General features: G+C 39.1%; 1 long non-coding RNA gene across 3 annotated transcripts in view; it reads right to left on the bottom strand.

The window, feature by feature from the left end:
• Positions 1-11,765, bottom strand: part of LOC105049003 (uncharacterized) — a 118,666-nt gene extending 106,901 nt beyond the window's left edge. For 2 of the 3 annotated variants that reach the window (XR_832718.4, XR_012142924.1), the window contains exons 1-2: positions 10,879-11,765; positions 10,703-10,798 (exon numbers count right to left, since the gene is read on the bottom strand). This is a non-coding gene — a long non-coding RNA (uncharacterized lncRNA). The remainder of the gene's footprint in view (positions 1-10,702; positions 10,799-10,878) is intronic. The other variant, XR_012142923.1, reaches the window with a different exon arrangement.
• Positions 11,766-14,029: the final 2,264 nt, after the last annotated feature.

Raw genomic sequence — 14,029 nt, 5'->3', positions numbered from 1 at the left:
ACACTTTCAAAAAACTTACAGATGGAGGAAGGGAAGGGATGAACCCAGCAACTCTAGAAGAAGATCCTCTTCTTCTTCTCTTTACTCTAACCTAGACACCTAGTTTTGTGTCTATTAGATCTCCATGCCCCAAGACTCTTTCTCCTTAATTTTTGGATGTCCCAAAGGTCTCTCAATACTCTATGTTCCACAAAAATTTATGAAAAAATTCATTTTAAATAGAGAGATATGAAGAGTCCTTATCTAGGTCAAATACCTAATCAAGGATTATCCAAATAAGACAAGACAAGGGGCGCCCAACTCTTGGGCGTCCCCTCCTTCTTTTTCTGTCGTAGACCACCAGCAAAGGGCACATATTATGTGCCATAAAAGCCACGAAAATCTCAAAAAAAATCTGGATAAAATCAGTGCCATAAGGAAAGAGTTTTGGTTTCCTAAAACTCTATCTCATAGAATTTGAAATCCAAACTAATTCCTACTTTGACTTGATTCACAACTACATTCCATGTAAGAGAGAAATAGAGGAGAGTTTTGAGCGTGCGTGAAGACCTGGGAGAGAGGATTTTTTCACACAAAATAAGAGAGTGGCATGGGATAAGAGAGAGTGAGCGTGGGGGGCTAAGATGGCGCAAGGTAGAATCCTAGTCTTACTAGGATTCAATCTACAATCTATGACTTGTTCAAATTTGGTTTCTCAAACCAAATCAAATCAAAATCAAATCAACCTAATTAAAATAGATCTTAATCCAATTAAAAGTCTAATTTAATCAGATTAAATTAGATTTAAATCTGATTTAATTTTTTAATCAAATTAGAAATTAGGTTGATCCAAGTCTTATTTGAACTAGGACTAGTTTTTTCTTGTACTTGACTTATCCAATAAACCAATTGGACTTGATCCAATCCAGCCCAAACCAAATCTAATTAAATCATATTTAATTAGACTTATTCTAAGCCCTTTGGCTTGATCAAATTAAGCCAATTAGCAATCGAATTGCTAATCGATCCTCCTGCAACACTTGCACTAGGTTAAATGTCAATCATATTGATCATTTAATCCTAGAACAATTCTTAATCGTTGATCAACCATCCGATCGGATCGTGAACTCTAATATGTGTGACCTCATAGATCCGAACCTAAACTGGTAGCACATGAATAAATTTCTGTACTAATCAAAGTGACCATCTAGCAATGATACCCGACAACCGGATAGGTCGAATGTGTAAAACAACATCTTTAGAACCCATACGGATATAATTTTCATATAATTCATCCCCTTGACCAAAATGTTTATAGGATACCTCAGAGTTCAACTGTCAACTCTGATCAGGTTGTCCATATTGTATTTCAAAATATCAAATCCATCTGATGGATTATCCTGATCAAATTTTTGCTAAATTGAAATACAGTGACTCTTTCTTCTCTAACTCTTGGAGTGGTCAATCCCATCTTGATCACACTCTGACTTCGCAAGTACTTGACTGTGCCCAGAAATCTTCCGTCACTGAATTAGAAATTCAGTTAATCCAGTACCAAAGCACAGTGAGTTGCTTGCAAGTCATTGAGGCGATCTCAGATCTAAGGGATACTTATACCTATATCCCATCAGAGACATTCTCGACAGTAGAATGCTCTGGAGTTGGTCACGTTCAATGGTGATGTACCCTTACATCTCATCTGTATGCCATACCAATGTCTCCACACTCCTTGGTTAAGAGGACAACCAACCCATATGGCCTACAGCGACCTATGCTCGATAGAAGCTGTCATCCTTATTAACAGTCTATCATTTGGTCGTGAACAGTTTTAAGGACTAATCGATAAATCCTCTCTTTATCGAATCTAAATAGTCCTAAGGACTTCATCACAACAATGGAGTTCATTAGAAGATGAAAACTTGTGATGAAAATGTCAAAAATATATTTTATTTATTAACAAATCAATTACAATACAAGGTTGCTCAACCGTCAACAGGTTGACGATTGACTTTTGAGACATATTTTTCAACAACTCCCACTTATCCTAAAGCCACTCGGCATAGTATTTAATACCCATCTTCAACTTGTGGTTGTCGAACTCCTTTATCGCCAGGGTTTTAGTGAAGAGGTCGGTCAGGTTCTCCTTTCCGTCGATCTTCTGAAGGCTGACGTCACCTCGATCCACGATCTCTCGGATCAGGTGGAAGTGACGTAAAATATGCTTCATCCACTGGTGTGCTTTGGGTTCCTTCGCCTGAGCTATGGCACCAGTGCTGTCTCGGTAGAGCAGGATCAGACCATCGAGGGAGGGTGCTACTTCGAGCTTGGTGATGAATTTTTTCAGCCACATAGCTTCCTTCACGGCATCCGATGCTGCGATGTACTCCATCTCACAAATAGAGTCTACCACAGTATGCTGCTTGAAACTCTTCCAGCAGATGGCTTCACCATTTAGAGTAAAGATATAATCCGACATGCTTCTGCTGTCATCATGGTCAGATTGAAAACTGGAGTCTGTGAACCCCATAAGTTTCAGATCTGACTCGCCATAAACCAACCATTGATCTTTAGTATTTCTCAAATACTTAAGGATGGCTTTAACCACTTTTCAGTGATTTTCTTCAGGGTTAAATTGGTATCTACTCACTACTTTTAGTGAGTATGCCACATCTGGCCTTGTACATGTCATGACATACATGATAGATCCCACGATCGAAGCATATGGGACTCTACTCATACACTCTCTCTCTTCAAAAGTTGTCAGACAATCCTTCTTAAAGAGAAAAATTCCATGGCCTATAGCCCTTCTTGAAATTCTCCATGCTAAACCTCTTCAGCACAGTGTCTATGTACGTGGACTGGGATAACCCAAGCATCATTTTAGATCTATCCCTATAGATTTTCATCCCTAGGATGTAGGATGCTTCACTCAAGTCCTTCATGGAGAACTGTGATGACAACCAAACTTTTATTCCATGTAATGCGGAGATGTCATTCCCGATTAAGAGAATGTCATCTACGTACAAGACAAAAAATATCACAACTGGACCATTTGCCCATTTATAGATGCAGGGCTCTTCTTCGTTCTTAATGAAGCCATATATTTGATCATCTTATCAAAATGCATGTTCCAACTCTGAGAAACTTGCTTCAATTCTTAAATGGATCTCTGAAGCTTGCACACCTTGGACTCATCTGTGGATGTAAACTCCTCAGGTTGTATCATATACACCTTTTCGGTCAGCTCTCCATCAGAAAAGCTGTCTTTATATCCATCTGTCAGATCTCATAATCCAGATGGGCAGCTATTGCAAGCATTATCTGAATGGATTTGAGCATTGCCACAGGGAGAACGTCTCGTTATAGTCAATACCATAATGTTGACGATATCCCTTGGCAACCAGACGGCTTTATAGGTCTCCACCTTTCTGTCTGTGCCCCTCTTCCTTTTGAAGACTCATTTACACCCAATGGGTTTAACCCCTTCAAGTGGGTCAACCAATATCCATATATCGTTGACCTTCATGGACTCCATTTTGGATTTCATGGCTTCAAGCCATTTCTCCAAATCAGATCTCTGCATTGCATCCATATAGGAGATCGGATCATCATCGTTCTCATCGAGTTCGATGGGATCACCATCCCGGATCAAGAAATCATAGTATCTGTCCGACTGACGCGGTACTCTACTGGATCGCCTTAATGGTGCAGGTACATTGGGTTTCGGATCTGATCTAATCAAATCTGACTCAGGTTCAGCTATTGGTGTCGGTCCTTCTATCTGTTGAACTTCATCAAGTTCAACCTTAGAGGCAACGGTTCCTTCACCAAAGAACTCCTTTTCTAAAAAAGTTACCTTAAGGCTAACGAACACCTTTTGTTCATCAGCATGATAGAAAAAATATCCTTTGGTCTCTTTGGGGTACCCTATGAATGTGCATTTGTCAGACCTAATTCAAGTTTATCTATAACTGACCGTTTGACATAGGCCGGGCCCCTCAGACCCTAAGGTGTGAAAGTGCTGGCTTACGCCCTGTCCATATCTCATATGGAGTCTTAATTACAGACTTACTTAGAATTCTTTTTAACAGATAACAGGCCGATTCGAGTGCATATCTTCAGAAGGATATTGGTAGGCTGGCAAAACCCATCATGGATTGGACTATGTTTAACAGAATTCGATTTTTCCTTTCAGACACACCATTATGCTGTGGTGTTCCTAGAGGAGTCCATTAGGAGAGAATCCCATTCTCTCCTAGATATGTGAGAAACTCATCAAAAAGGTATTTTTCTCCTCGGTCAGACTGAAGAGTTTTAATACTCTTTTCAATTTGTTTTTCTACTTCACTTTGGAATCGTTTGAATATTTCAAATGAATTCGACTTATGTTTCATCAGATAGACATATCCATATCTGGATAGATCATCTGTGAAAGTGATGAAGTAGAAATATCCATCTCTAGTACTTATGCTCCTGGGCCCGCATACATCAGTATGTACTAGGCCCGAAAGCTAAGTAGCTCTCTCATCTTTTTCAATAAAAGGTGACTTGGTTATTTTACCAAGAAGACAGGACTCACAGGTTGGAAGTGATTCACAATCATTGACTTCGAGGATTTCCTCTTGAGTCAACCTGTTTATCCTGTTCTTGTTTATATGACCTAGCCTACAGTGCCATAAGTAGATGTCTGATATACTATCTAATCTAGGATGCTTGCCCATAGAATAGACTCTTATCGGACTTGATCTTTCTGGTCTGGCCCTGCACTGATGTCCCAGCCTGAACTTGCACCTTCTTCACTTTCTTCTTCTTGTTCTTCTTTCCTTTCTTAAATGGTCGAGAACCAGAAGGCGAACCTCCCACTAAGTTCACCGACTCCTTGTGGAGTTAGTGATCCTTCTCAAAGTTTTGAAGCAACCCCAGTAACCCGTGGTAGTTTACTTCAGACTTTGTCATTCTATAATGAGTGAGGAATGGGAGATAAGACTTGGGCAGCGAGTTCAGTATTGCATCTTTTCCAAGCTGCTCATGCAAGGAAAAGCCGAGCTTACTCAAATGCTCCATCAGCTCGATCATGTACAATACATGATCAGTGACAGAAGCACCATCCCACATTTTGGCGTTGAAGATGGCACAACTAGTCTTGTACCTCTCCACATCATCGAGTGTGCCAAAGACATCCTCCAATACTTGAAGCATGTCTTTTGGTTGAGTCATCTCAAATCTGTGACTGAACTCATCGTTCATGGCAGCCAGCATGATGCAGTGCATCGTGGTCTGATCACTGAGCCACTTCTGGTAAGTGTCTCTGACTGTTCCACGTGCATTGGCAGCTGCTCCTCAGGTGCAAGATCCGTTATCACATATAGGATCCATTCATGCTCCAGGACTATCTTCAACTTTCGGTACCAACTATCGAAGTTGGATCCCACCAACTTATCATTGTCCAACAATGATCGGAGCTATAGGAAAGTGGCCATATCTGCACAAAGAAAAATCATAACCTAATTAGTAATTGATTCATTAAACCTAAAGATTTGAACTTTAATCAAAAGGTTTCTCCCACTATTTTATTCGAATTGATAGCCTCTACCTCCAATTCGAGGAATTACCCTAATTTTTTAGTGGGTACTAGAATATACTTAGACTGCACACAAGCCCAACTTTGATTGGCCAATCCATGTACATCTAAGGATAGGTTCATAACCAATTGTTTCTCTAAATAATTTTAATAATTTTATTTTTACTCCAGTCCCTAATCAGTAGGCTTTGGCATCCACTAAAAAGGTCTGCTTAGGTCCAACCATTAATATGACTATACTTGGCCCATCTAGCCAATGAATGATTAGGCCCAACTTTGATTGGCTAACCTAACCACCATTTAGAAAGATGCAGTCAAGAAATCATATTATGAATGACAATTCCATCAGTCGATAAGCACCAGGCCTTTGGGCCTCCAATGATTATCCAATTGATGGATCCATTATCATCCACTTAATGGGAGGCTATGATCTAGTTATCACTATAACTATTTTATTTTAAGGACCTAATAATTTTAAGAGATTTAATTGATTTAGAGGATGATGTCAGATGAACCAGCTTATTATGATCCTCCCACTGGCTTCACCAAGTCAGCTTAAGGGGGATCATTAAAAGGGCTGGTCTAGGAGCACCTAAATCAGTCACACTGATTTACCTAGCTGATATGGGTTAGCTCGAATAGTCAAGTGATCCGATCAAAATATAATTTCACCAAGAGGTCAGGTAAGTTCGATTGGTGGGAGGGTCTGCCAAAGCTTGCCTTAGACACCATCAGAAATGGCCAGGTAAGCGGACTGTCAATTAAAAACTACCAGTCTGATTTACCTTAGACACCAGCTGATTTAATTAGTTTCAATTAGATCAACCTAACAATTCGTGCTAGATCGCTTGGCCAAGAATCAAGTCCACTTGGTTCTCGTTAAAGACATGGACTTGACCAACTACAACTATTGTAATTGATCTAGAGAATCCTTGACCTAATCTAAGACAACAATTGATTAGATTTAGTCAATTCTCTAATTAAGTCTATCTTTAATCTAACCTTAGGTCTAACCCACTTAATGGACCTAATTCCCACTAACCCATTAACCCAATATGTTATGGTTTGTGTTTTAGGTTCTTCAATTCACAATCCTAGAACCTAATCAAGCAACTCCTTAATTCTCAATTAAATTTTGGACTGAGGATTGGGGTTCGGCTTTTCGAAAATAATTTTCATATTTGTAAAATATTTTTACAACATGGTTCTACCAATCAAGTTGCATGTTTGATTTATAATCAAAATGCAAGTGAAATAAGCATGAAACTACTTTAGATCTAATCTAAATAGGTTCATGTAATTGAAACAATTTCAACTTTAAACTGCGCAAATTTTCTAAACAAATATATGATGGTTCTTTGCGCAGAAATTATTAACAAAGAGATTTTATTTTAGATTTAAACATCTTTTAAATCTAATAAATCATAAATTTAATCTAGATCACATCTAACAAATTTATGATTAAAGATAGATGTACACGATCTAGGACAACCTTTGCACTGTAAAGGGTAAACCTTACAGTAAGATAACCTACAGTTCGTGATTGATCTAAAAATTTTAATTTCAGATTTAACAATCAGATTATAAATTAGATCTAATCTAAGAAATAATCTAAGCATGTATAAATAATCATGTAATAAACAACCTAGGCTCTGATACCAATTAAAGGAACCAGATCTAGAGTTTAAGGATTAGATCTTGAAATTTTTTCAAGATCAGATAGTAGAAGACTAAAATAAATTAAAATTTATCTTATAAAATCAGAGAATCCTTAGATCTAAGATCCTATTACATGATTATTACATGGCATTAAATCAAAAATTAAAATATAAAGAGCAAGGACTACATGTTGATCATATCAACATGTTTCTATACTACATCTAATGTATGTAAAGTATAATACATTAGATCTATTACCTTGCAAGTTAGATGTTCTAACTTTGCTGATCCGGGCTTGAGGATGATGTTGCGAGCCGCACACATATCCGACCTCTAGGAGTCATCCACACGAGCCCACGAATCACGATCAAAAGTCCTGGTCCAGAAAATCAGTACAGTATGCTAGTACTGCGCTGATCCTTCTTCGATGGTCGATCAGATGCCTCCTTTTTGATTTGGACTCTTTCAAAGATGAGAAGTAGGAGAAGGAGTTTTAGATGAGACACTCTCAGAAAACTTACAGATGGAGGAAGGGAAGGGATGAACCCAGCAACTCTAGAAGAAGACCCTCTTCTTCTTCTCTTTGCTCTAACCTAGATACCTAGTTTTGTGTCTATTAGATCTCCACGCCCCAAGACTCTTTCTCCTTGATTTTTGGATGCCCCAAAGGTCTCTCAATACTCTGTGTTCCACAAAATTTCATGAAAAAATTCGTTTAAATAGAGAGATATGAAGAGTCCTTATCTAGGTCAAATACCTAGTCAAGGATTATCCAAACAAGGCAAGACAAGGAGCGCCCAACTCTTGGGCATCCCCTCCTTTTTCTGCCATGAACCATCAGCAAAGGGCGCATATTATGTGCCATAAAAGTCACAAATATCTCAAAAAAAATCTGGATAAAATCAGTGCCATAAGGAAAGAGTTTTGGTTTCCTAAAATTCTATCTCATAGAATTTGAAATCCAAACTGATTCCTACTTTGATTTGATCCACAACTACATTCCACGTAAGAGAGAAAGAAAGGAGAGTTTTGGACGTGCGTGAAGATCTAGGAGAGAAGGTTTTGTCACACAAAATAAGAGAGAGTGGGCATGGGATAAGAGAGAGTAGGCGTGGAGGGCTAAGGTGGCGCAAGATGAAATCCTAATCTTACTAGGATTCAATCTATGACTTGTTTAAATTTTGGTTTCTCAAACCAAATCAAACCAAAATCAAATCAACCTAATTAAAATAGGTCTTAACCCAATTAAGAGCCTAATTTAATCAGATTAAATTAGATTTAAATCTGATTTAATTTTCTAATCAAATTAGAAATTAGGTTGACCTAAGTCTTATTTGAACTAGGACTAATTTTTTCTTGCACTTGGCTTATCCAATAAACCAATTGAACTTGATCCAATCAATCCTAAATCAAATCTAATTAAATTATATTTAATTAGACAATCTTAGTCCTTTGGCTTGATCAAATTAAGTCAATTAGCAATCGAATTGCTAATCGATCCTCCTGCAACACTTGCACTAGATTAAATATCAATCGTATTGATCGTTTAACCCTAGAATAATTCTTAATCGTTGATCAAGCATCCGATCGGATCGTGAACTCTAATGTGTGTGATCTCATAGATCTGAACCTAAATCGGTAACACAGAAACAAATTTATGTACCAATCGAAGTAACCATCAAGCAATAGTATCCGACGGTCGGATAGGTCGAATGTATAGAACAACATCCTTAGAATCCATGCGGATATACTTTCCATATAATTCATCCTCTTGATCAAAATATTCATAGAACACTTCAGAGTTCAATTGTCAACTCTGATCAGGTTGTTCACATTGTATTTCAAAATATCAAATACATCTGATGGATTATCTTAGCCAAAGTTTTGCTAAATTGAAATACAACGACTCATTCTTTTCCAACTCTTGGAGTGGTCAATCCCATCCTGATCACACTCTGATTTCGCAAGTACTTGACTGTGCCCAGAAGCCTTCCGTCACTGAATTAGAAATTCAGTTAATCCAGTACCAAAACATAGTGAGTTGCTTGCAAGTCACTGAGGCGATCTCAGATCTAAGGGACACTTATACCTATATCCCATCAGAGATATTCTCGACAGCAGAATACTTTGGAGTTGATCACGTTCAATGATGATGTACCTTTACATCTCACCTATATGCCATACTAGTGTCTCCACATTCTTTGGTTAAGAGGACAATCAACCCATATGGCCTACAGCGATCTATGCTCAATAGAAGCTGTCGTTCTTATTAACAGCCTATCATTTGATCGTGAACAGTTTTAAGGACTAATCGATAAATCTTTCTTTATCGAACCTAAATAGTCCTAAGGACTTCATCACAACAACGAAGTTCATTAGAAGATGAAAATTTGTGATGAAAATATCAAAAATATTTTTTTATTTATTAACAAATCAATTACAATACAAGATTGCTCAACCGTCAATGGATTGACGATTGATTTTTGGAACATATTTTTTAATTATATATATATATATATATATATATATATATATATATATATATATATATATATATATATATATATATAGACACACGCGCGCGGTGTGTGTGTTATTGATTTGATAAATAATAAATACTGGGTGTTGGACTTTAATCCATTAGTTGATTGAGTAACTCCTGTCATTTAACCATTAAATATAGGTGATAAGGGGAGCCCTAAAACCCTCTCTCTTCCCCTAGCGATCATCTCTTTCTCACCAATATCGATGGTGCCTACTATCACTGGTTCTCCTCGGTACAGTGCCTCTCCTTCACAGCATCCATCCACTGCCCACCAACGCCACCAAGTTCAAGGTCAATGTCACGGTTGACCATAGTGAAGGCGAGGTTGAGGTTGAGATCGATATGGCGGCTAACGTTGACGATGATGATGACGACGAGATCAAGATCGATGGCTGCAACAAGGCTGAGCACAAGCGAGCCAAGCTCAGGCTGGCTCGATTTCGTAATATACATAGTCCAAACTTGAGCTAGATTTTCTCTGCATGACCCGAGCTCAAGCCGACATCTCGTATACATTCGAGCAAAGCTTGTAAAATGTTCCGGGGTACTTGTGTTTGTCTCATTCACCCTTCCGGAAAGTTCTTCACGGTCAAAATAGTTATGGTCCCAAGAGCAATGGATCACGGGCGGCACAGGTATCGTGCAGGTTTGTCAGCACGGGATTAGGGGTCCAACAAAGGGGTTTCTCCCAAAGGAAAGGTTACCAAAACAGGAAAGATTTAAGAAAAGTGTAAGCTCTTCCTCCCAGACACCGACAGAATAAAAAATAATTATCCTTACGTCCACACCAAAACGTACCGAAATAAATAGAAACCCTTTTCTTGACCCCCACGCAAAAAAAAAAAAAAAAAAAAAAAAAAAAAGACAAACCTTTGTCTTTTTGCCATGTATTGAAGGCAGTATTTTTTGGGGGCTAAATTATACATTTTGCTGCGTACCAGTCAGTGGCATGGTATAGCGAACAAGCTTCTTCCAGGTGGAGGTTGAAGAACATCAGCAGTGTTTTCACAGCAAGTCATGCGGGCTTTGAGTACCTGATTCAAAGCGAAGCAAAAGAAATATACCTACTTGCATAGCTTTGTTCTATAAAAAAGAAAAAAAGATAAAGACTTACCGAAGCATCACACTCGATCTATTCTCGGTTTCTCGTTAGCATTTGTTCTCCATTTATTTCCCTCTGTAAACCTCCGTAGGTTCTCCATCGGTCTCCTTAATATTCCATGCTGGCGTCTGGACCACGAATACACGTGAGAAGAAGTTTAACAGGGGCTTCTCTCCGAGTCCGTCTCGAGGGTTACTGAGATCGATCCCTCTGACCACCGTCGCGATTCTCCTCCTCCTCAACCGTGTCCACGTTGGGCATAGTGAGTTGGTCCCGCTCTCGGCGGCAAGTTCCAGCCCTCTTAAGGGGAGAGGAGATGGATGTCGCGGAGGTGGAGGCAGAGGCAGCAGGCGCCGGAGAAGGACCGTTGGTGTCCGGTGGTACGGCCATGGCGGAGGAAGCCGCCCTCGCGTCATCCCCTCCACTCGTGCCCCTTAATTTCTCCTTTTCTTAGAGGGGTTTGCCGTCAGAAGAGAGGACGATGGGGGCCAAATAATGGCTTGACGTGGACCAAAAGAACCACCCTCCCCCTGTAGGACGGTAGCGGTAGCAGGGAGCTGAGAACGGAGATACCGGACGCGCTAAGGAGCGAAGATGTACATGGATGATGCCCCCGAGCAAGAGAAATCCACTCGGCGATGGACACGCAAACGAAGAGCGGGGCACGTGGCCTGCAGTGTGCAATAATGCGCCGCTGGGCTGAAGAAAGCAACACGACAAAATTCTTCTTCGTCCGTGTTTCGCCATATTGCCTTTTAGCTTCTTTGCCCATGTTTCGCCACATATTAAGTTTTCACTTTCTATTCCTCTCAAAAGTCTGAAGTTAGACCTGATTTTAGCGTCTAAGTTTTTTTTTTTTTTTTGATAAGAATTTTACATCTAAGTTAACTGTAGGAAATTTGATGGATCAATCGACGTGATCAACACATCAAATCAGATTGTAGATGTTGCTGTAAGACTTTAATTGGATGCAGATGTGATTGAGGTGAGATATTGTCCAGAGATTGAGGCATTAAGGAAGAACCTGCAAAAAAAAAAAAAAAAAAAAAAAAAAAAAAAAAAAAAAAAAATATTTTTGTCAAAATTTTTTCACTATCCTCCAATGCTCAAGTGAGCCGAAATTTGAGAACACTAAAATAAAAAATTATGAAAAAAAAAATGAATGAGAATATAAGGACATTCTCTAGAGTTGAGCTTATCTGAGAGTTCCATTGTTATCTTTTATGTAAACATGGAGTTATGAATTGTTACGCCAGAATCCAGTAGGTCGTTTGGCCCCTAATCCTCTAGATTGCTAGGTCACAATCTAACCAACTATTGGGATGAGAAGTTCGTCCACTAACTCGAGGGTCAGGATTATTAGATGTAGGTATCACATGCGTATTGTGCCTACATTCTAAAAATTGTTTGGGAGGTTCCAAAGATTATTCATGTCGTTAAATAGACCGGTGGTTAGAGGATGGCACAGATCGGACATCATACTTGTCATTGGTAGGGTTTTGAACTTGGGGTTTGCAAACATCTGACTTGGGGTTTTGACAGAAGTCGGTGGCATAAAGTTGCCTCACCTTGATTCCTTATTTTTTCCCTCGGTATCCGAGGCTGCCCCATCAGTGATTGCTCGATCATGATCCGAAGAGGGGATGTTGGGTCGAGTAATATGACAAGAATGATGCCCGATTTACTCCGACCCACAGCCACCAGCTTATTTAACCACATGAACAATCCTTAGAACCTCCCAAACAATATTCAGAATGTGGGCACGATCCATGTCTGACACTCACGACTAACAATCCTGACTCTTGAGTTAGTAAGCAAACTCATCCTAATAGCCTGTCAGGTGGTCTAGCAACCTAGGGGATCAGGAGCTAAATGGCCTATCGGATTCCTAATTAATAAGTCATAGCTCCACCTTTACATAAAGAGATAACAAGAAGATCCTTAGGTAAGCTCAACTCTAGAGAATGCCTTCGTGTTTTCACTCTTTCCTTTCAAATTCTCTTTCCTCTACTATTCTCAAGCTCCAATTGATTTTAGCATCGAAGGATCCCCGTCGAAAAAATTCTGATGAGAGTAGACTTCTTTTGCACATTCTCTCTTGATATTTTGGCCCCCCAGACGGCGTACTATTAGAAAATTGGATAGGATTGCATGCATAGATTTTAAAATCTTTTTGAAGTAGCAGCACAAACAATCTAGGTTAAACCTTTTAACCTCACATCAATAGATCTAATCTATATCTATCCGTGCTCTGGATCTAAGACATGTATATAATTTGAAAATTAAAATAAAATTGAGATCGGATCTTAATACCTTGCGTGGGTTGAAATACATTGCAATCGATGATTTTAGATCTGAAGGTTCTTGAGCTGCACATATGTCCGGCCTCTACAGGTATCCACTGAGATCAATCTTGAATTTTTTTTCTTATTGTAGATCATTTTTCTCCAAGTAGGATCTCAACCTTTTGAACCTTTGATCAATTGTTGATCTCTGACTATAGTGTCAACACTTGAACTGCAGCCTTTCTTCCTTTTTGTTTAATGTAGAAGAAAAACATCCTTCACCTTGGGCATGTGGGAAGATGGGACGCCCAACACTTGGACGTTGGAAAGAGAGGAAGAAGGGGTGGCATGAAGAAGGAGGAGAGGAGGTTTTGAATCCCAAAATTCAATTTATACTAAACCCTAGGAGACCATCTCCTTAAATAGGCCTTTCTTGATTCCAAATCATTATCCAATTAGGCTAAAAAGGTTAAATCTTATTTCATAAAGTCTCTTATCTTTTAATCTGATTTTTTTTAAAAAAAATCAAACTTAATTGGAAACTCCTTACCTCAAAAGTCAAATGGATGTGGCACCTTTATCTTACAAGGTAAGATGAGTGGCACCACTTGATTTATTAGGCAGATAGTTGGGGTGCCAACTCTTGGTGCCCCCTTAGAGTTTTATGTTCATGAGAGGTGGCGCTATCTCTCTCCCCTTTCATGCCAAAGTAAAAGAAGAGGCGGACCCCTCTCTCTCTCATGCCCTCTCTAAGGGATGGTGCCCCTTGGAGTTTCTAAAAAGAGATCATGTGCCATCTCTTCTTTCCAATTAATCCTCGTCACAAAAGAAAAAAATAAGAAAGAAAATGAGGAGATTAGTTTGCCAACTTATTAACT

This window comes from Elaeis guineensis, chromosome 7 (genome assembly GCF_000442705.2).
Source record: "Elaeis guineensis isolate ETL-2024a chromosome 7, EG11, whole genome shotgun sequence".
Taxonomy (NCBI): Eukaryota; Viridiplantae; Streptophyta; class Magnoliopsida; order Arecales; family Arecaceae; genus Elaeis; species Elaeis guineensis.
This window is presented reverse-complemented; position numbering and strand designations above follow the sequence as displayed.